At 47.2% G+C, this 21,663-nt stretch overlaps 1 pseudogene; it reads left to right on the top strand.

Annotated features, from left to right (window-relative positions):
• The first annotated feature begins 212 nt into the window (after positions 1 to 212).
• LOC123114759 (cytosolic sulfotransferase 17-like) overlaps positions 213 to 21,663 on the top strand; it is a 122,486-nt pseudogene continuing 101,035 nt past the window's right edge.

The following is a 21,663-nucleotide window of genomic DNA, read 5'->3' as shown; positions in this document are numbered from 1 at the left end:
AACTTGCATGCACTGAATCAGATCTTGGCCAAGCACTGATAACTGCTCCCTCCCTCCATAAATAGACGTGCGTTTTGGTTGCCCGCGGTTACCGCAGCAAGGCAGCATATAAGATCTGCATCTCCTGTGTCACCTTCCATTCACCTAGCTAGCAACAGAGACCAAATCTCTGCGTCTTGCGGCCATCTTTCTTTCACCAGAAGCGGGGGGCGATGGAGCCGATGGCGATCATGACGGTGACCGGCGGCGTGCTGGGGCCGGTCTTCGTGCTGCTGTCGCGGATCCAGCCGGTCGTCGACTTCTTCCGGCGGCTCTGCGACTGTCTCCGCCACCCTAGCCGCCGCCCCGCCAGGCCGGTCGTAGCGCCGTGGAAACGTCAGGCTACACAGGAGTGATATTTTTCTGTGGAATTTCTGTTCTAACAGAAAGAAAGAGATAGGCGTTAACTGTGGATGGATGGATGATTGAACCATATGCAGTATGTACGTGACTGCATGTTCTTCTTTTACCGGGTGTACGTATATAGTACATACATACGCTTATATGGAAACAAAATTGCTATTCCTACTCTCAACTTGTGCAAACAAATTACGGAAAAAAAATCTGACTGGGATTTTTAGGAGTGATAAATCTGACGCTTTTCATGATGGTTTATATTGGCGCGATGATGGCAAATGTAGTTTGCAAGCACGGCAATTTTCTGACAGAAAAAATAAAATAATAAACTCAGACGTATTTGTCATGTTCGTCAACTAAACTTGCCATCCTCGAAGAACAAAATTTGCTATGGTAAAAAAATCTGACATTAGATTTATAGTGGAGTCCACAAATAACTATCTGAAAGAAAACATGGGAATAACTGGGTGTTGTAAAGCGTGTACGTACTTATGGAAATGGGTGTCAGGTTCCCCGTGTTATCATACGAAAACCAACATTCGATGAAAACCGGCAAAAACCAAGACATATGGAACCATAAAAAAATACCGCTTTCGTTAAGAGACAGACACATACAGAGAGAGAGAGAGTAAGAGAGAGAGAGAGAGAGGAGGAGGAGGAGGACCAGGCCGGCGCACCGACTAAACTAGGCGGTTCTAGCAATGTCGAATAGCGACATTGCATATTTTGAGAATGTCACTTAACAACATTTTAGGTCGCAAAATATATGTAATATGATGCATTTTACTAATATATAGTATTTCCTTTCTAAACTAATATGAGAAGTTTTAGATCATTAAGAGTAGTTGATAATTATCGTGCTGATGCATGTTTTTGGTTAGATTAAATTCAGCTTAAATTGCCCAATAAATTTGAAGGAAATGACAAAAACAAAATGAAGGCCGCCATTGGCGACACTGTATTTACACACATGCCTAACAAGCGTCACTTCATATGATGGATGGCGATCGACGATATGGCGACTCTACTTGAGTTAGTCTTAGACAATACTACTTAGAGCATCTAAAATCACAACTCGCCAATTCCATCCTCCAAACGCCCGCGGACACGCACAGACGCTTTCGCGGACAGTCACCGGACAACACACTAAAATTCCGGTCCACAATCGGGTACCTTATTTCTGAATCATCAAATCCATACGATTACATGCAACATAAACCTAGTCTAAAATTGAGCCGACGACCGTCCTTGCTGTTCCGCTTTGTCCATGTCTGACGGCCGGCTGAGCCCCTCAAAGTGGAGGTGCGGTCGTCGGCGAGGTAGAGTAGGACATGGGACACTGACCGGCTCACGGGACTCGGGTTGCCGCCGTCTCCCATGGCCCACTCTTCCTCATTGGAGCCTGTGCCTTGCGCGTAGCCGATGGATGTGAGGTCGATGATGGATCTGTCGTGGTCGGAGCCGGCCACCACGACGCGGTTGCGGCGCCAGGGGTTGTTGGGCATCATATGTGGTGCCGGATAGTGCGACTCTGCCTCGGCAACGTCCAACGCAATGGATTCCCATCGGATGGAGTCCGACCGCTCCCGTCGGGCGACTCCTCCCGGGAGCAGCAGAGCGTAAAGCAGACGACCATCTGCTCCTCGAGGCCACGTGGGGCGAGCTCCGGGTCGACGAATCAGGAGGTTTAGGACTTGGATCCTCTGCCCGCCATGCTGGAGAAGGCGGAAGATTGTCAGACGAGAGCTTGTGGGCGGAGAGGAATGGACTGGAGGGAAGTGGAGTGGAATGCGGCTAGGGTTTGATCTAGAGTGCATATATGGTCCAATTTATATGGAGTCGGGTGGGCCAGAGCGGGCCGGATCCCACGTGTCAGGCGCGTCCGAGCATCCCATATCCGCCCAACATATGGACTTGATATGGGGTTGCCGGCTAGTCTGGGCGATTGGGTCAGATATGGGGCGTCCGATGGCTGCCCGCCATGCCAAAGAAGGCGGAAGATTGCCGGACTGGAGCTTGTGGGCGGCGAGGAATGTATTGGAGGGAAGTGGAGTGGAATGCGGCTAGGGTTTTGTCCAGAGTGCAGATAGGGTCCAATTTATATGGAGTCAGGTGAGCCAGAGTGGACCAGATCCGACATGTCAGGCGCGTTCGGGCTTCCCATATCCGGCCCACATATGGACTCTATATGGGGTTGCCAGCCAGTCCGGGCGATTGGGCCGGACATGGGGCGTCCGATGGCTGCTCGGGCGTTCAGACAGATATGGGTCCGGTTGTAGATGCTCTTGACAAATTAGACAGAAAGTTAGACCGGGCAGAAGAGGGATCATGGATGGTGGCTCATACATACCGCATACACTCACCCTACGAACGCACACATCAAATCCAGGAATAATATGAGCACCAAGACTTGAACCCTAGTGGGCTGGGGATACCATTGTCCTTCTAACCATCCAACCACAAGTTGATTCGCAATAATCAATCTTCTTTTGCCAGGTGTACTACGTATATACAAGTGGATGTTGTTAGTACCAGAATAATTTTCTGAAATATTAACACCATGCCAACCTCCTGCTCCATATAATACAGCATCCCGATAAGATCCATCTATTTTTGTACTTAGGGAAACATAAACAATCTTGCAGTAGTTGACCTACCAGGTAACCTCAATGTCCATATATTGCCAAATAGATCGTCCCCCCTCATGCCATCACGCACTATCAGCAGCGTGCATCGATCAAGAAGCCACGAACTCAAAGCTTTGCCCGTCAGTTATGGCGCATGTTCCATCAAAGGTCCTGTTTGAATATTCTAACTTAGGTAGAGATTAGAGTTAGTTTCTATCTCATGATTAACTTTGAACTAACTCTAGCCAAAGAGGTGTTTGGATGGATGACAGGATTAGATTGACAATAAATGCATTTGATGGAGAGAGAAAAGTGATTTTTCAATGGCCCCCAGAAAAACTAGCTTCAATTAGCACCTCTTGGCTGGCGGGATAGAGAGAGAAAAGTGATTTTTCACTGGCCCCCATGAGAACTAACTCCAATTAACATCTTTTGGATTGGATAGTTTTTTTGGGTGGGTTAGATGCAACTAGCTCCAACTAGCCCTCGCATTTGGACACTTTAGGGCTATTTGAGCCCAACTAGCTCAAACTAACTCTAACCCATGGATTCAAACAGGGCAAAAGAGTAGTGACCCAGAGAGCGCCACCAAAGAAGGTGCCCCATCCAAAACCAAAAGACTCAATGATTTCATATCCTCACTCCCCGTGATTCAAGGGTAGTCGCAACCACTGATCCAATACAAGTACTGGTTTAGGCCGCACATACTCAAGGGGATCATGTTGGTCCAGGATAGGAGTACCTTCCCGATAAAGGGTCCCCCCGCTTTAGATTATAAAGCAACCATCCAATACACGAGCTTGCTGGGGCCGCAACACAAACAAGCCCAAAAGAAAAAGAGAGAAAAAGAAAGAGAAACAAATGCTGACAATGGCAGATCGACGAAACAAAGATGGCCGGCAACCGCTACACCCTCCGGAGAAGTACCACCGCGCTTCTAGCACTCCGAGGCGTCGCGCACCGAGCAACACCTTCAAGAAGGAATGCGACGACGACGCTGCTGCTGAAAGGACCACGATGTCGCCTAGAGGGGGGGGGGGTGAATAGGCGTTTTAAAATCTTTTACGGATTTGGCTATATCCTAATGCGGAAATAAACTAAGCGGATACTTTTCAAGCACAAATCCTAAATATACTAGGCTCACTAAGTGCACCAACAACTTAGCATAAACAAGATGAGAACAACAGGATATGAGTAAGCACAAGTAAGTCACACAAACTTACTCAGTGTATATCACGAGGTATGAAAATGAATAATACACACAACCACAAGTAAGCAATACAAGCTTACACAAATTGTATCACAATATATGGAATTTAATGATACAAGCAAACTCAAGTAAGTTACACAAACTTACTTGAGCAATATCACAATATATGGAAGTTTATAACACAAGTTAGCAATTCACACTAATCACAATGTATATGAATAGTAGCAAGTATGAATTGCGGAATATGAAGTGTAGGCCTAAATAATCTCTACAAGGAAATGGCCAACACAATATAATCAACCACCACAATATAATGAGGACAACAAGATATAATGAATGCACGGTCAAATGACCAAAGTCAACCACAAGTAAGGAGTTAGGGTTAGGGATAACCAAAGTCATGGAGACGAGGATGTATCCCGATGTTCACTTCCTTGGAGGGAAGCTAGTCACCGTTAGAGAGGTGGATGTTACCACGAAGGCACACCAACGCCACGAAGGCTCACCCTATTCTCCTTGAGATATCACCACGAAGGCAATTCTCAACCACTAGTGGTAGACCTTGAGGCGGCCTCCAAACCTTCACAAACTTTCCGGGGGACAAATCACAAGTTGATTCCTCACCGGAGCACTCCTACCGCCTAGGAGTCTCCAACCTCCAAGAGTAACAAGATCAAGGGGGAAATGCTCAAGACTTGCTCAAATCACGAATTGCTTTGGTCACAAGAGGGAGAGGGAGAGGATCTATCTTTTGATTGGAACAACTCTCAAGAACACTCACTAATCTCTCCGGGATCTAAGATTTGGTGTAGGCGAAGTGAGAGGGAGCCACTTGTGTTCTTGGGATGATTTGGGATGAAGTGCTCAACCCTCCCCCGGAGTGGGAGAGGGATATTTATACCCCCAAAGAAAATAGAGCCGTTTCCCGCAGTTGTTGACCTGCCCGGATGATCTGGACGCATACCCGGATGATCCGGGCAATGTCCGGATGATCCGGGAAGGTCAATATACAATGTGGTGAAGTAGATACCCGGATGTCCGGGGACATAGCCAGATGATCCGGGCAATTCCCGGATGATCCGGGTGGGTAGCCGGATGATCCGGCTAGCGGAATAAGCTTCTGTGATGAATTTTACGAATAACCCGGATGATCCGGGCAGGAACCCGGATGATCCGGGCAAAGCCCGGATGATATGGGAGAGGACCCGGATGATCCGGCCAAACCAAACTGCTGCAGCCTAGAAACTGAAACAGGCACAACTTTTACATTCGGACTCCGATTTTGATGATCTTGGGCTCATTTTGAAGCTAGGAAAAAAACCCAGGTCCTCACATAGAGAACCACCCAAGATGAACCAAAATGGAGGATGCAAAATATGCAAAGGTTTTATCATGTATTTGGGTAACCTATTTGGCTTTGGATTTTCTTTGGTATATAGGATATGAGTGGAATTGTGTAGAGAAGATGTTGACTTGAGAAAATCTATCACGAACCCCTTTGATCCCCTCTTAATAGTGCGGGATCCCTATAACTCAAGAATCATAAAAGGTCTACACTACATAGCTATCAATAATCCATTCTTGAGTGTATGTGTTCCTTCGGTGTTCATCACTCCACAACACTAACGTCGAAGGAACTAATACCTTTGACTCGAGCCTTTCACTTGAGCTTGAAGTTGAAGTTTCTTCTTGGATCGAGTTGAATGGCAAGACATTGGTGAAGTCTTCAAGTAGCTCCCCCATACACAATGTGGGAAGCTTTGCTTTGTATTTATCTTCATGTGTCCATCATGTGATCATCCACAAGCTTCAAGCATGTAATCCTTCGGGATAGTTATCTTGAACTTGCCCTTGTCAACCATGATCATCAACACTTGATGTCATCCTCTCATAGACACTTGAAATATCTCTCTCGATGCGAGCCCATGAGAATCTCCTCTCAAAAACATAGGCAACACATAGTATGGGTTAGTACACAAAGCGCAATTGACAAATTCTTACCATACCACAAGATCTCACGTGGCACATGATTTGCGCTTGTGTGTTGACCATCTTTGAATTCAATCTTCGATCTTCATCTTGGTCAACCTTAATCTTTGCTCCATGATTAATCTTGATGCACAACTACATGTATATGGCATTCATTCCGAATCCATTCAATATCCTTCTTGCATCACCCATGGAACAAACCTTCCTATATAACTTGATGTCATTGTTTCTTCATAGGAATTGTCATTCATTATCAAGTCTCAATGCATATATAGATGTTGATGGGTTTCATCCACCAATTCATCCAATATTCTTCATGCATTGCAAATGGAACTTTCCTTCAAATGTATATCTCAGTGCAAACATTAGTCCATTAGGATTGTCATTTAATTACCAAAACCACACATGGGGACTACATGTACTTTCAATCTCCCCCATTTTGGTAATTGATGACAATCTCAACAAGAGGGTTTATATAATGAATCCAAGGATAAATTGTATACTTGGGATGGTTGTACTATCATCAATACACTACACAAGCATTTGATGATAGTACACCCATAGTATATAGAGCAAACTCCCCCATATTCTTTCCGATCGATCTATTCAAGAGTTCGTACTAAAATAACACAAAGCTATTGTTTCCGTTCGATCTATCCTAGAGTTCGTACTAGAATAACACCAAAGCACATTCATATTCATAATACTCAATCCACACAAAGAACTATAAAGAGACCCCGAAGTTTCCGTCGGAGAAAATGTGCATCAACCCCTATGCATAGATTACCCCAATATCACCGCGGGAATCCGCGAGTTGAATGCCATAACATATATCAAGTGAATCAATAAGATACCCCAATTTTCACCTCAAGTATTCATACCGCAAGACATATATCATGTGTTCTCATTTCTGAATATTCAATCCGACATGACAAAACTTCAAAGGGTAAAGATTCAATTCATCACAACGAGAGTATAGAGGGGAGAAACATCATATGATTCGGCTATATTAACAAATCCCAATGACATAGATCACGAGAGAGAGAGAGAGATAAAACACATAGCTACTGGTACAAACCCTCAGCCCCGAGGGTGGACTACTCCCTCCTCATCGTGGTGGCCGCCGGGATGATGAAGATGGCCATCGGAGATGATTCCCCCCTCCGGCAAGGTGCCGGAACGGGGTCTAGATTGTATCTCGTGGATACAGAGGCCTTGCGGCGGTGGAACTTCTCGTCTAGGGCTACCCCGAAGGGTTTCGGAATATTTTGGAATTTATAGTGCAAAGAGGGGGTGCAGGAGGCCACCGAGGTGGGCACAACCCACCTGGGCGCGTCAGGGGGCCCTGGCGCGTCCTGGTGGGTTGTGCCCCCCTCGGGGCACCCCCAGGTGCAGCTCTGGCCCATTGGGTTGTTGGAAATATGCCCTAGAGGCAATAATAAAAGGATTATTATTATATTTCCTTGTTCATGATAATTGTCTTTTATTCATGCTATAATTGTGTTATCCGGAAATCGTAATACATGTGTGAATACATAGACCACAACATGTCCCTAGTGATCCTCTAGTTGACTAGCCCGTTGATCAACAGATAGTCATGGTTTCCTGACTATGGACATTGGATGTCATTGATAACTGGATCACATCATTAGGAGAATGATGTGATGGACAAGACCCAATCCTAAGTATAGCACAAGATCGTGTCGTTCGTTTGCTAGAGCTTTTCCAATGTCAAGTATCTTTTCCTTAGACCATGAGATCGTGTAACTCCCGGATACCGTAGGAGTGCTTTGGGTGTACCAAACGTCACAACGTAACTGGGTGACTATAAAGGTATACTACGGGTATCTCCGAAAGTGTCTGTTGAGTTGACATGGATCGAGACTGGGATTTGTCACTCTGTATGACGGAGAGGTATCTCTAGGCCCACTCGGTAATGCATCATCATAATGAGCTCAAAGTGACCAAGTGTCTGGTCACGGGATCATGCATTATGGTACGAGTAAAGTGACTTGCCGGTAATGAGATTAAACGAGGTATTGGGATACCGACAATCGAATCTCGGGCATGTAACGTACCGATTGACAAAGGGAATTGTATACGGGGTTGCTTGAATCCTCGACATCGTGGTTCATCCGATGAGATCATCAAGGAGCATGTGGGAGCCAACATGGGTATCCAGATCCCGCTGTTGGTTATTGACCGGAGAGCCGTCTCGGTCATGTCTACGTGTCTCCCGAACCCATAGGGTCTACACACTTAAGGTTCGGTGATGCTAGGGTTGTAGAGATATTAGTATGCGGTAAACTGAAAGTTATTCGGAGTCCCGAATGATATCCTGGACATCACGAGGAGTTCCGGAATGGTCCAGAGGTAAAGAATTATATATGGGAAGTCGAGTTTCGGCCATCGAGAAAGTTTCGGGGGTCACCGGTATTGTACCGGGACCACCGGAAGGGTCCCGGGGGTCCACCGGGTGGGGCCACCTATCCCGGAGGGCCCCATGGGTTGAAGTGGGAGGGGAACCAGCCCTTGGTGGGCTGGTGCGCCCCCCCTTGGGCCCCCCTGCGCCTAGGGTTGGAAACCCTAGGGTGGGTGGGGGGCCTCCACTTGCCTTGGGGGGCAAGGCACCCCTTGGCCGCCGCCCCCCCTTGGAGATTCAATCTCCTAGGGCCGGCGCCCCCCCTGGGGACCCTATATAAAGAGGGGGAAGGGAGGGCAGCCGCACCCTTGCACTTGGCGCCTCCCTTCCCCCTTGCTACACCTCTCCCTCCCGTAGACGCTTGGCGAAGCCCTGCCAGGATCCCTGCTGCATCCACCACCACGCCATCGTGCTGCCAGATCTTCATCAACCTCTCGTTCCCCCCTTGCTGGATCAAGAAGGAGGATACGTCTCGTTGACCATACGTGTGTTGAACGCGGAGGTGCCGTCCGTTCGGCGCTAGGATCTCCGGTGATTTGGATCACGACGAGTACGACTCCCTCAACCCCGTTCTCTTGAACGCTTCCGCTCGATCTATAAGGGTATGTAGATGCACTCCTCTCTCTCGTTGCTAGATAAACTCATAGATTGATCTTGGTGAAACCGTAGAAATTTTTTATTTTCTACAATGTTCCCCAACAGTGGCATCATGAGCTAGGTCTATGCGTAGTTCTCTTTGCACGAGTAGAACACAAATTTGTTGTGGGCGTAGATGTTGTCAACTTTCTTGCCACTACTAGTCTTATTTTGCTTCAGCGATATTGTGGGATGAATCGGCCCGGACCGACCTTACACGTACGCTTACGTGAGACAGGTTCCACCGACTGACATGCACTAGTTGCATAAGGTGGCTAGCGGGTGTCTGTCTCTCCCACTTTATTTGGAGCGGATTCGATGAAAAGGGTCCTTATGAAGGGTAAATAGAAGTTGACAAATCACGTTGTGGTTTTTTCGTAGGTAAGAAAACGTTCTTGCTAGAATCCTATTGCAGCCACGTAAAAGATGCAACAACAATTAGAGGACGTCTAACTTGTTTTTGCAGCAATTGCTTTGTGATGTGATATGGCCAAAAGTTGTGATGAATGATATATATGTGATGTATGAGATCATGTTCTTGTAATAGGAATCACGACTTGCATGTCAATGAGTATGACAACCGGCAGGAGCCATAGGAGTTGTCTTAATTATTGTATGACCTGCGTGTCAATGATTTAACGCCATGTAATTACTTTACTTTATTGCTAAACCATTAGCCATAGTAGTAGAAGTAATAGTTGGCGAGCAACTTCATGGAGACACGATGATGGAGATCATGGTGTCATGCCGGTGACGAAGATGATCATGGAGCCCCGAAGATGGAGATCAAAGGAGCTATATGATATTGACCATATCATGTCACTGTTTAATTGCATGTGATGTTTATTATGTTTATGCATCTTGTTTACTTAGAATGACGGTAGTAAATAAGATGATCCCTCATAATAATTTCAAGAAAGTGTTCCCCCTAACTGTGCGCCATTGCGACAGTTTGTTGTTTCGAAGCACCACGTGATGATCGGGTGTGATAGATTCTAACGTTCACATACAACGGGTGTAAGACAGATTTACACACGCATAAACACTTAGGTTAACTTGATGAGCCTAGCATGTACAGACATGGCCTCGGAACACAAGAGACCGAAAGGTCGAACATGAGTCGTATGGAAGATACGATCAACATGGAGATGTTCACCGATGATGACTAGTCCGTCTCACGTGATGATCGGACACGGCCTAGTCGACTCGTATCATGTATCACTTAGATAACTAGAGGGATGTCTAATCTGAGTGGGAGTTCATTAAATAATTTGATTAGATGAACTTAATTATCATGAACTTAGTCTAAAAATCTTTGCAAAAATGTCTTGTAGATCAAATGGCCAATGCTCATGTCAACATGAACTTCAACGCGTTCCTAGAGAAAACCAAGCTGAAAGATGATGGCAGCAACTATACAGACTGGGTCCGGAACCTGAGGATCATCCTCATAGCTGTCAAGAAAGGCAAGGGTAAGAAGAACTTCAAGAAGGACGGCAAGGATGTTGCCACGCCCGGTAAGCCAGTTGCCGGGAAGAAGTCAAAGAATGGACCCAAGCCTGAGACTGAGTGCTTTTATTGCAAAGGGAAGGGACACTGGAAGTGGAACTGCCTCAAATACTTAGCGGATAAGAAGGCCGGCAACACTAAAGGTATATGTGATATACATGTAATTGATGTGTACCTTACCAGTACTCGTAGTAGCTCCTGGGTATTTGATACCGGTGCGGTTGCTCATATTTGTAACTCAAAGCAGGAACTGCGGAATAAACGGAGACTGACGAAGGACGAGGTGACGATGCGCGTCGGGAATGGTTCCAAGGTCGATGTGATCGCCGTCGGCATGCTACCTCTACATTTACCTACGGGATTAGTTTTAAACCTCAATAATTGTTATTTAGTGCCAAGTTTGAGCATGAACATTGTATCTGGATCTCGTTTAATATGAGATGGCTACTCATTTAAATCCGAGAATAATGGTTGTTCTATTTATATGAGAGATATGTTTTATGGTCATGCCCCGATGGCTAATGGTTTATTCTTAATGAATCTCGAACGTAATGTTACACATATTCATAGTGTGAATACCAAAAGATGTAAAGTTGATAACGCTAATCCCACATACTTGTGGCACTGCCACCTTGGTCACATTGGTGTCAAGCGCATGAAGAAGCTCCATGCTGATGGACTTTTAGAGTCTCTTGATTATGAATCATTTGACACATGCGAACCATGCCTCATGGGCAAAATGACCAAGACTCCGTTCTCCGGAACAATGGAGCGAGCAACCAACTTATTGGAAATCATACATACCGATGTGTGCGGTCCAATGAGCGTTGAGGCTCGCGGAGGATATCGTTATGTTCTCACTCTCACTGATGACTTGAGTAGATATGGTTATGTCTACTTGATGAAACACAAGTCTGAGACCTTTGAAAAGTTCAAGGAATTTCAGAATGAGGTAGAGAATCAACGTGACCGAAAGATAAAGTTCTTACGATCAGATCGTGGAGGAGAATATTTAAGTCACGAATTTGGTACGCACTTAAGAAAATGTGGAATCGATTCACAACTCACGTCGCCTGGAACACCTCAGTGTAACGGTGTGTCTGAACGTCGTAATCGCACTTTATTGGATATGGTGTGATCTATGATGTCTATTACCGATTTACTGCTATCTTTTTGGGGATACGCTCTAGAGACAGCTACATTCACTTTAAATAGGGCACCATCTAAATCCGTTGAGACGACACCGTATGAATTATGGTTTGGGAAGAAACCTAAGCTGTCGTTTCTAAAAGTTTGGGGATGTGATGCTTATGTCAAGAAACTTCAACCTGAAAAGCTCGAAGTCGGAAAAATGCGTCTTCATAGGATACCCTAAGGAAACCATTGGGTATACCTTCTACTTAAGATCCGAGGGCAATATCTTTGTTGCCAAGAACGGGTCCTTTCTGGAGAAAGAGTTTCTCTCGAAAGAACTAAGTGGGAGGAAAGTAAAGCTTGATGAAGTACTACCTCTTGAACCGGTGAGTAGCGCAGCTCAGGAAGATGTCCCTATGGTGCTAGCACCAACTGAAGAGGAAGTTAATGATAATGATCAAGGTACTTCGGATCAAGTTACTACTGAACTTCGTAGGTCCACGAGGACACGTTCCACACCAGAGTGGTATGGCAACCCTGTCCTGGAAATCATGTTGTTAGACAACGGTGAACCTTCGAACTATGAAGAAGCGATGGCGGGCCCAGATTCCAACAAATGGCTTGAAGCCATGCAATCCGAGATAGGATCCATGTATGAAAACGAAGTATGGACTTTGACAGACTTGCCCGATGATCGGCGAGCGATAGAAAACAAATGGATCTTTAAGAAGAAGATGGACACGGATGGTAATGTTACCATCTATAAAGCTCGAATTGTCGCTAAGGGTTATCGACAAGTGCAAGGGGTTGACTACGATGAGACATTCTCTCCCGTAGCAAAGCTAAAGTCTGTCTGAATCATGTTAGCAATTGCCGCATACTATGATTATGAGATATGGCAGATGGACGTCAAAATGGCATTCCTTAACGGACATCTTAAGGAAGAACTGTATATGATGCAGCCGGAAGGTTTTGTCGACCCTGAGAATGCTAACAAGGTATGCAAGCTCCAGCGATCCATTTATGGGCTGGTGCAAGCATCTCGGAGTTGGAACATTCGCTTTGATGAGATGATCAAAGCGTTTGGGTTTATGCAGACTTATGGAGAAGCCTGCATTTACAAGAAAGTGAGTGGGAGCTCTATAGCATTTCTCATATTATATGTAGATGACATACTTTTGATGGGAAATGATATAGAACTTTTGGACAGCATTAAGGCCTACTTGAATAAGTGTTTTTTCAATGAAGGACCTTGGAGAAGCTTCTTACATATTAGGCATCAAGATCTATAGGGATAGATCGAGACGCCTCATAGGTCTTTCACAAAGCACATACCTTGATAAGATATTGAAGAAGTTCAATATGGATCAGTCCAAGAAAGGGTTCTTGCCTGTATTGCAAGGTGTGAGATTGAGCTCGGCTCAATGCCCGACCACGGCAGAAGATAAAGAAGACATGAGTGTCATCCCCTATGCCTCAGCCATAGGGTCTATTATGTATGCCATGCTGTGTACCAGACCTAATGTAAACCTTACCGTAAGTTTGGTAGGAAGGTACCAAAGTAATCCCGGCAAGGAACACTAGACAGCGGTCAAGAATATCCTAAAGTACCTGAAAAGGACTAAGGATATGTTTCTCGTTTATGGAGGTGAGGAAGAGCTCGTCGTAAAAGGTTACGTCGATGCTAGCTTCGACATAGATCTGGATGACTCTAAGTCACAAACCGGATACGTGTATATGTTGAATCGTGGAGCAGTAAGCTGGTGCAGTTGCAAGCAGAGCGTCGTGGCGGGATCTACATGTGAAGCGGAGTACATGGCAGCCTCGAAGGCAGCGCATGAAGCAATATGGATGAAGGAGTTCATCACCGACCTAGGAGTCATACCCAATGCGTCGGGGCCGTTCACTCTCTTCTATGACAACACTGGAGCTATTGCCCTTGCCAAGAAGACCAGGCACATCAAGCGTCGTTTCAACTCCATCCGTGAAAATGTTCAAGATGGAGACATAGATATTTGCAAAGTGCATACGGATCTGAATGTCGCAGATCCGTTGACTAAACCTCTTCCGCGAGCAAAACATGATCAACACTAGAACTCTATGGGTGTTCGATTCATCACAATGTAACTAGATTATTGACTCTAGTGCAAGTGGGAGACTGTTGGAAATATGCCCTAGAGGCAATAATAAAAGGATTATTATTATATTTCCTTGTTCATGATAATTGTCTTTTATTCATGCTATAATTGTGTTATCCAGAAATCGTAATACATGTGTGAATACATAGACCACAACATGTCCCTGGTGAGCCTCTAGTTGACTAGCCCATTGATCAACAGATAGTCATGGTTTCCTGACTATGGACATTGGATGTCATTGATAACAGGATCACATCATTAGGAGAATGATGTGATGGACAAGACCCAATCCTAAGTATAGCACAAGATCGTGTAGTTCGTTTGCTAGAGCTTTTCCAATGTCAAGTATCTTTTCCTTAGACCATGAGATCGTGTAACTCCCGGATACCGTAGCAGTGCTTTGGGTGTACCAAACGTCACAACGTAACTGGGTGACTATAAAGGTATACTACGGGTATCTCCGAAAGTGTTTCTTGAGTTGACATGGATCGAGACTGGGATTTGTCACTCCGTATGACGGAGAGGTATCTCTAGGCCCACTCGGTAATGCATCATCATAATGAGCTCAAAGTGACCAAGTGTCTGGTCACGGGATCATGCATTATGGTACGAGTAAAGTGACTTGCCGGTAACGAGATTAAATGAGGTATTGGGATACCGATGATCGAATCTCGGGCATGTAACATACCGATTAACAAAGGGAATTGTATACGGGGTTGCTTGAATCCTCAACATCGTGGTTCATCCGATGAGATCATCGAGGAGCATGTGGGAGCCAACATGGGTATCTAGATCCCGTTGTTGGTTATTGACTGGAGAGCCGTCTCGGTCATGTCTACGTGTCTCCCGAACCCGTAGGGTCTACACACTTAAGGTTCAGTGACACTAGGGTTGTAGAGATATTAGTATGCAGCAAACCGAAAGTTGTTCGGAGTCCCGGATGATATCCTGGACATCACGAGGAGTTCTGGAATGGTCCAGAGGTAAAGAATTATATATGGGAAGTCGAGTTTTGGCCATCGGGAAAGTTTCGAGGGTCACTGGTATTGTACCAGGACCACCGGAAGGGTCCCGAGGGTCCACCGGGTGGGGCCACCTATCCCAGAGGGCCCCATGGGCTGAAGTGGGAGGGGAACCAGCCCCTGGTGGGCTGGTGCACCCCCCTTGGGCCCCCCTGCGCCTAGGGTTGGAAACCCTAGGGTGGGGGGGGGCCTCCACTTGCCTTGGGGGGCAAGGCACCCCTTGGCCGCCGCCCCAACTTGGGGATTCAATCTCCTAGGGCCGGCTCCCCCCTGGGGACCCTATATAAAGAGGGGGGAGGGAGGGCATCCGCACCCTGCACTTGGCGCCTCCCTTCCCCCTTGCTACACCTCTCCCTCCCGCAAACGCTTGGCGAAGCCCTCCCGGGATCCCTGCTGCATCCACCACCATGCTGTCGTGCTGCTGGATCTTCATCAACCTCTCCTTCCCCCCTTGCTGGATCCAGAAGGAGGAGACGTCTCGCTGACCGTACATGTGTTGAACGCGGAGGTGCCGTCCGTTCGGCGCTAGGATCTCCGGTGATTTGGATCACGACGAGTACGACTCCCTCAACCCCGTTCTCTTGAACGCTTCCGCTCGATCTACAAGGGTATGTAGATGCACTCCTCTCTCTCGTTGCTAGATAAACTCATAGGTTGATCTTGGTGAAACCATAGAAATTTTTTATTTTCTGCAACATTCCCCAACATGGGTTCCTTCTGGTCCAAAAAAATCTCCAAAAAGTTTCGTGGTGTTTGGACTATGTTTGATATTGATTTCCTGCGATGTAAAAAACAAGCAAAAAATAGCAACTGGCACCGGGCACTTGATCAACAGGTTAGTCCCAAAAAAATGATATAAAATTGCTATAAAATGATTGTAAAACACCCAAGAATGATAAAATAACAGCATGAATACTTCATAAATTATAGATACATTGGAGACGTATTAGCATCCCCAACCTTAATTCCTACTCGTCCTCGAGTAGGTAAATGATAAAAGAAATAATTTATGAAGTGTGAATGCAAGCAAAGTGCATAAGTTTGATCAATGACAATTTCAATTACTTTTCCTAGCATCATAACAACAATTATTTCTTATAAAACTTCTCATGTTATATAGTAGCAACCAATTCACATGTTAAGGTTAGAACAATGAACTCTCTTGAAACTCAACTACCTATGTTCTTAGTCACCAAGAAATTGCAATTCAACTTATTCAACAAAGTTAAAGTAAGAGCTCCACATACTCAACCATCATATAGTCTTCTATGATTGCTAATGTCGTGGTTCTAAGTCTGGCAGTAGAATGGGGGGTAGGTATGGAGAGGCAAGATCCTAGCTATGGAGTAGTTGTACACACGAGTGTTTAACGAGTTCAGGCCCTTCTCTGAGGAAGTAATAGCCCTACGTCTCGGATCCCGGAGGCGGTCGACTGGTTTATGTGTATATGAGTTACAGGGGTGCGGACCCTTCTACCAGTGGAGGGGGGTGGCTTATATAGAGGACGCCAGGACCCCAGCCAACCCACGTAGCAGAGGGTTAAAGTACATTAAGGCCGGGCGTTACTGGTAACGCCCTACATAAAGTGCCATCATGACCATTAAGACTACTTAATTACAGACCGGTTGGATACAGAGTAGATCCTGAACTCCTGATGGTCGAGTGAGTCTTCATGGTCGAGTGTCTTTAGGTTCGTCAAGTGTCTTCAAGCCGGTCGAGTGGAGTCTCTCTTGGTCGACTGGAAGGTAGCTTCGTCTAAGGATGTCCTTGGGTATGGTATCCTAGATAGGTTCATGACCCTACCCTAGGTACATAACATCATCATTAGCCCCCGAATGGATCGAGGTTCGAGTGAGGAAGGAGTTGATGATTTTCTCCGACTTATTTCCTGTGCTTTGATTGTGTCATACCTTGGATCGGCGATTTTTCTTTCGGCGTTGGCGTCAACTTTTACTTCAGTCGCCTCGATCCATTCTTGTCTTCTGTCGAGTGAACTTTTTGAACTTTAGTGAACTTCCGAGCGACGGATCGCAGGAAAGATATCGTCTGACAGATTGATCTGCTGTTAGCGGATTTTGCGGGATCTGAAATTTGGGAAGCGCGCGAAGCGGGGCGAACCGCGGTACTCGGAAGGGATAAGGAGTGGACGCCTTGATCTCCGCGCCGCCTTTTTCGCCACGTATCGTGCGTGCGCAACTGTTTCGGGATGTGACAGGACTGCCCGGACCCACTCGTCAGCCACTCGGAAGCGTCCTTATATAAAGCGCCGGGCGAGGGATTTTTGAATAGTGCCTTCCCATTCTTCTCTCCTCCCTCTTTGCCTCCGCCCACTGCGCCTGCTCTCGCCTCCGCCTATCCACTCCTTGCGCGCTTCGCCGGCGACAATGGTGAAGGAGAAGATGGCGGCCCTAGAGCGCGCGAAGATGGCGACGGCGATGGGGAAAGCGAAGGGGAGACCGTCCAGTCGGGGCGGATCTTCGTCAAGGTCCCGCCTGCCAAAGGGTTGGGTCCAAGGGGATTGGATCCGCTCGACCATCACCGAGAAAGATCTCAATGACCTGGCCAATGAGGGACTGATCCCCCACGGGTCAGCTAGGCTTCCGGGGACCGAGTGTCAACCGCAGCCGCAGGAGGGTGAGTGCGTTCTCTTAGCCACTCATGTAGACCGTGGTTTTTCTCTACCGCCAAGTGTTTTCTTCCGAGGGTTTCTGAATTTCTTTGGGGCACAACTCCACCATTTCACCCCCAATTCCATCGCCTATCTTGCTGCCTTTGTGTCCATGTGCGAGAACTTCCTGGGTTGTCGACCACACTGGGGTCTCTTTAAGCACATATTCACCTGTCGCTCACAGACAGTGAAAAAGGCGAGTCCGGACGATGAGAGGACTAAGGTTATCCAGATGTGCGGTGGTCTTGGGATCCAGATGAGGAATAAGAGTACTTTCCCGGCCATGACCCTTCCCGAGTCGGTCAGAGGGTGGCAGTCGACTTGGTTCTACTGCCAAGACGAGTCGACTCCGTGGTAGTCGACTGGTCTCCCTCCGTTTTCCATGGACCGAGTGGACAAATCCTCTTCTCTGAAAGTGCTTCCTGAGGAGAAAGTTCAGGTAAAAATGCTGATGGAGCGTGTAGTCCAACTCGTTAGAGAAGGAGTGACGGGTATGGATCTTCTGGTGGTCTTCCTTAGGCGGCGCATCCAACCACTTTAGTACCGAGGCCATCCGATGTGGCTGTATTGTGGGACCGAGGACACCACTCGGGTCCATCCAGAGGCGGTCGACGATGCCACACTAGAGAGGTGGGTGACCGCAATCACGGGGAATAAGGACAACCCTCGAGGGGCCAGGAGGATCCCACCACTCGACTGTACCTACACACCGGACATGGTATGGCCATTTATTTCCAATTGCAATCTTGCTTTATTCATTTTGCTTCGCTGTGAATTGGTCGAGTGATCTTTGTTTTGCTTTGTTGCCTGACAGGCCACCACGGAGTTATACTCGATGCCCAATGGAGCGCAGACGCCGACTGAAGAGGAGGAAGGAAGTGGGGGCGAAAGCTCGGAGGAGTGGGATTAGGATGCTGACGACGATGATGAGGCTGAAGACTCTGATGAGGAGGAAGAGGAGGAGGAGGAGGAGGAAGTTGCACCTCCCCGCTCGGAAAGACGCTGGAAGCTTGTCCATGATCCCGCGACTGAGCGTGGTAAGGGGGTCGCGACCGCTACCCAGTCGACCAAGCGCCCTCGGACTACTTCTCCGGCGCCGACTGAGAAGGCTCCGAAGCAATCTCGAGTGGCACCATCAAAACCTGCGAAGGTCTTGCCAAAGATGAAGATGGTGATCCCCACTATCTCAGGGTAATGGTAGTCTTGAGTTTTCCCCGTTTCATGAACTTGTTCTTGGTCGACTCATGGGTCAATCGACTGGCTTCTGGAACTGTAGTGCTGCTACTTCTGATACTTCGGCCAGGGCTGAAGACCACGAGATGGAGGATGCTGCTACCTCAAAAACTGGTATGACTCTTGTGATGCCGTTTTCAGTCGACTGACTTATTGTCTCTAATTTTGATTCTTTCTGCAGCTTCATCTAACATTGTTATTGACCTTCCTGACGACGACGACGAGGAACCACCAAGGCAGAGGAGGAGCAAGAAAACGTCTGCTAGCAAGGCGACTCAGGATGTGCCAGCACCCGAGACGTTGGTCGCGGAGGGAGACAATGTCACTCGGCCTACCGTAACCTTTGCGGTGCCGTTGACGAGTGCTTGTCCTTCGTTGTCGAGTGCTGCTCAACCCTCGCTTTTCTCAACCTACCCCGTTCCAGAAGACCAAGCTAGTGCTGCTAAAGAAGCAATACGCCAAGTGGGGGTCATGATGGAGCAAGTGAAGGCAATACGAGAAGCCAGCCAGGCAGCCTATGACGCCAGTTCGGCTCTTCAGAGTAATGTTTAGGTCAGTCAGTCACTGCCTGTTCTGTTAGGATATGATATCTGAAAACTCTTCTTTCTGAAATTCTTAGAGTTTGTCCTACACCCACTGGGTGTGTCGATTGAAATTCCGGATTAGTGGGGGCACGCTGAGTGCACCCACTGGGTGTAGTCCCCAAGGCTATGGTCGACTGCTGGCAGTTGACCATAGGCTTTAAGTTTTTTCCTTACTCGACTAGGTCGAATAGATTCATAGACCGGTGGGGGCACGCTGAGTGCACCCACTGGGTGTAGTCCCCGAGACTGTGGTCGACTGCTGGCAGTCGACTATAGTCTGAAGAACATCTCCCCATTTTTTTGTTGGTCGACTGGTCGACTCTAACTAATGAAACTAGTGGGGGCACGCTGAGTGCACCCACTGGGTGTAGTCCCCGAGACTATGGTCGAATGTTTGTATTCGGTCGTAGTCTTAGAAACGCTATGATTTTTCCTTACTCACTCGGAAGTGAATTGTCTTTGACATATGTCGATTGGTTCTTCGTAGAAATCATGTGACCTTGCGGCTCGTTATACTGAGTTGGAGAACAAACACATTCAGCTCGAGCTCGATCTGAAACTGGCCCAAGAGAACTTAACGAAGGCGAAGGAGGAAGCTAAAGGTATGCTTGGTGAGGCCTTTGACGACTGCCTTTGCCTCTTACTTGTTTCCGAATCTAATCTCACTGTAATTTTGCAGACAAAGTGAGGGATGCCCTGAAGAAGCAAGAGCTTGACTTGGCTGAGATGCAAAAAACTGCTTTAGAGAAGACCAGGCTTGCGGATGAGAAGCTGGCTTCAGTGACCAAGCTTGAAGAAGAAAACACCAATCTAAAAGCTGCTCTTGATGCTGCCAACCAGGAGGTCAGTCGACTGAAAAGTGACAAGACCACCCTGATTGACAAGGCCAGTGAGTTGAAGAGAAAGAAGAACGATCTAGAGGCTTATCTGGGTGGGCTCGCCAAGAAGTTGTTCCTCATGCTTGAAGGTAATCCTTTGTGTCAAACAAATATTTTAATTGTAACCTCCGACTGTTTGTCTTGACTCGGTGGTTGTGCTTGCAGAATTTTGTCAGAACTTTGAAGAGGAGACTGGTCGACTGGAAGTAAACCTGGACCCCATCAACTCTCCCGTGAAAGATGAAGTCGCCATGAATGTGCTCCGGCTTGAATCTCGTGTGGCTGCTGTCATCGACTATCTCGCAAGGCTGAAGGTCGCAACTTCTCGCATCGACACAACACTCTGGCCAAGAGAGACACTCCAGAACGACCTCGAGTCCCCGATGACTCGACTGAACGAGGTCCCAAGTCGAGTGCAGGAGTGGAAGAAGTCTTCGGCCAGGTGCGGTGCGGATGTTGCTCTGTCTCTGGTCCGCATTCACTGCAAGGATGCACGAGAGGACAAGCTGGTGGCTCTTAGGGTGGCTAACACCAAGAAGCACGATTTCAGATCTTTCATGGAGACCTTCATTGCTGCTGCCACTCGGATTGCAGATGGAATTGATCTGGATGAGTTTGTTGCACCTTCCAGCCCTCCACAGGAGGGGTAAAAAACTTCTGAGCTTGATACTTTAAATTTGCCTCGGTATGCCGAGTGAGTTTTGTAACCGACAAACCTTAACAGGCCTAGCGCCTGAGCACTTTCGGTTCTGTTAGGTGTTATCCGAACTTGGATTCGACGTTGAATATGTTTGCATTTGGTTTGAGGCATCGTTTGCTGGTTAAAGCGAAGCGCTCATTGCAATCGACTTGTTCCCCAATACACTTATGCGAGCACTGGGCTGCAGCTAAGCCCCCGAGTGGGAGGTTTGCTCTCCACTCGGTAGGATTATCACATACTTAGGCGAGCGCTAGACTGCAGCTAAGCCCCCGAGTGGGAGGTTTGCTCTCCACTCGGTAGGATTTTAGATACTTAGGCGAGCACTAGGCTGCAGCTAAGCCCCCGAGTGGGAGGTTTGCTCTCCACTCGGTAGGATTTTCACATACTTAGGCGAGCGCTAGACTGCAGCTAAGCCCCCGAGTGGGAGGTTTGCTCTCCACTCGGTAGGATTTTCAAGAACTTAGGCGAGCACTTGGCTACAGCTAAGCCCCCGAGTGGGAGGTTTGCTCTCCACTCG

The sequence above is a fragment of the Triticum aestivum genome, chromosome 5B, assembly GCF_018294505.1.
Source record: "Triticum aestivum cultivar Chinese Spring chromosome 5B, IWGSC CS RefSeq v2.1, whole genome shotgun sequence".
Lineage (NCBI taxonomy): Eukaryota > Viridiplantae > Streptophyta > Magnoliopsida > Poales > Poaceae > Triticum > Triticum aestivum.
The sequence above is the reverse complement of the archived record's forward strand: the minus strand, read 5'-3'. Positions and strand labels throughout refer to the sequence as shown.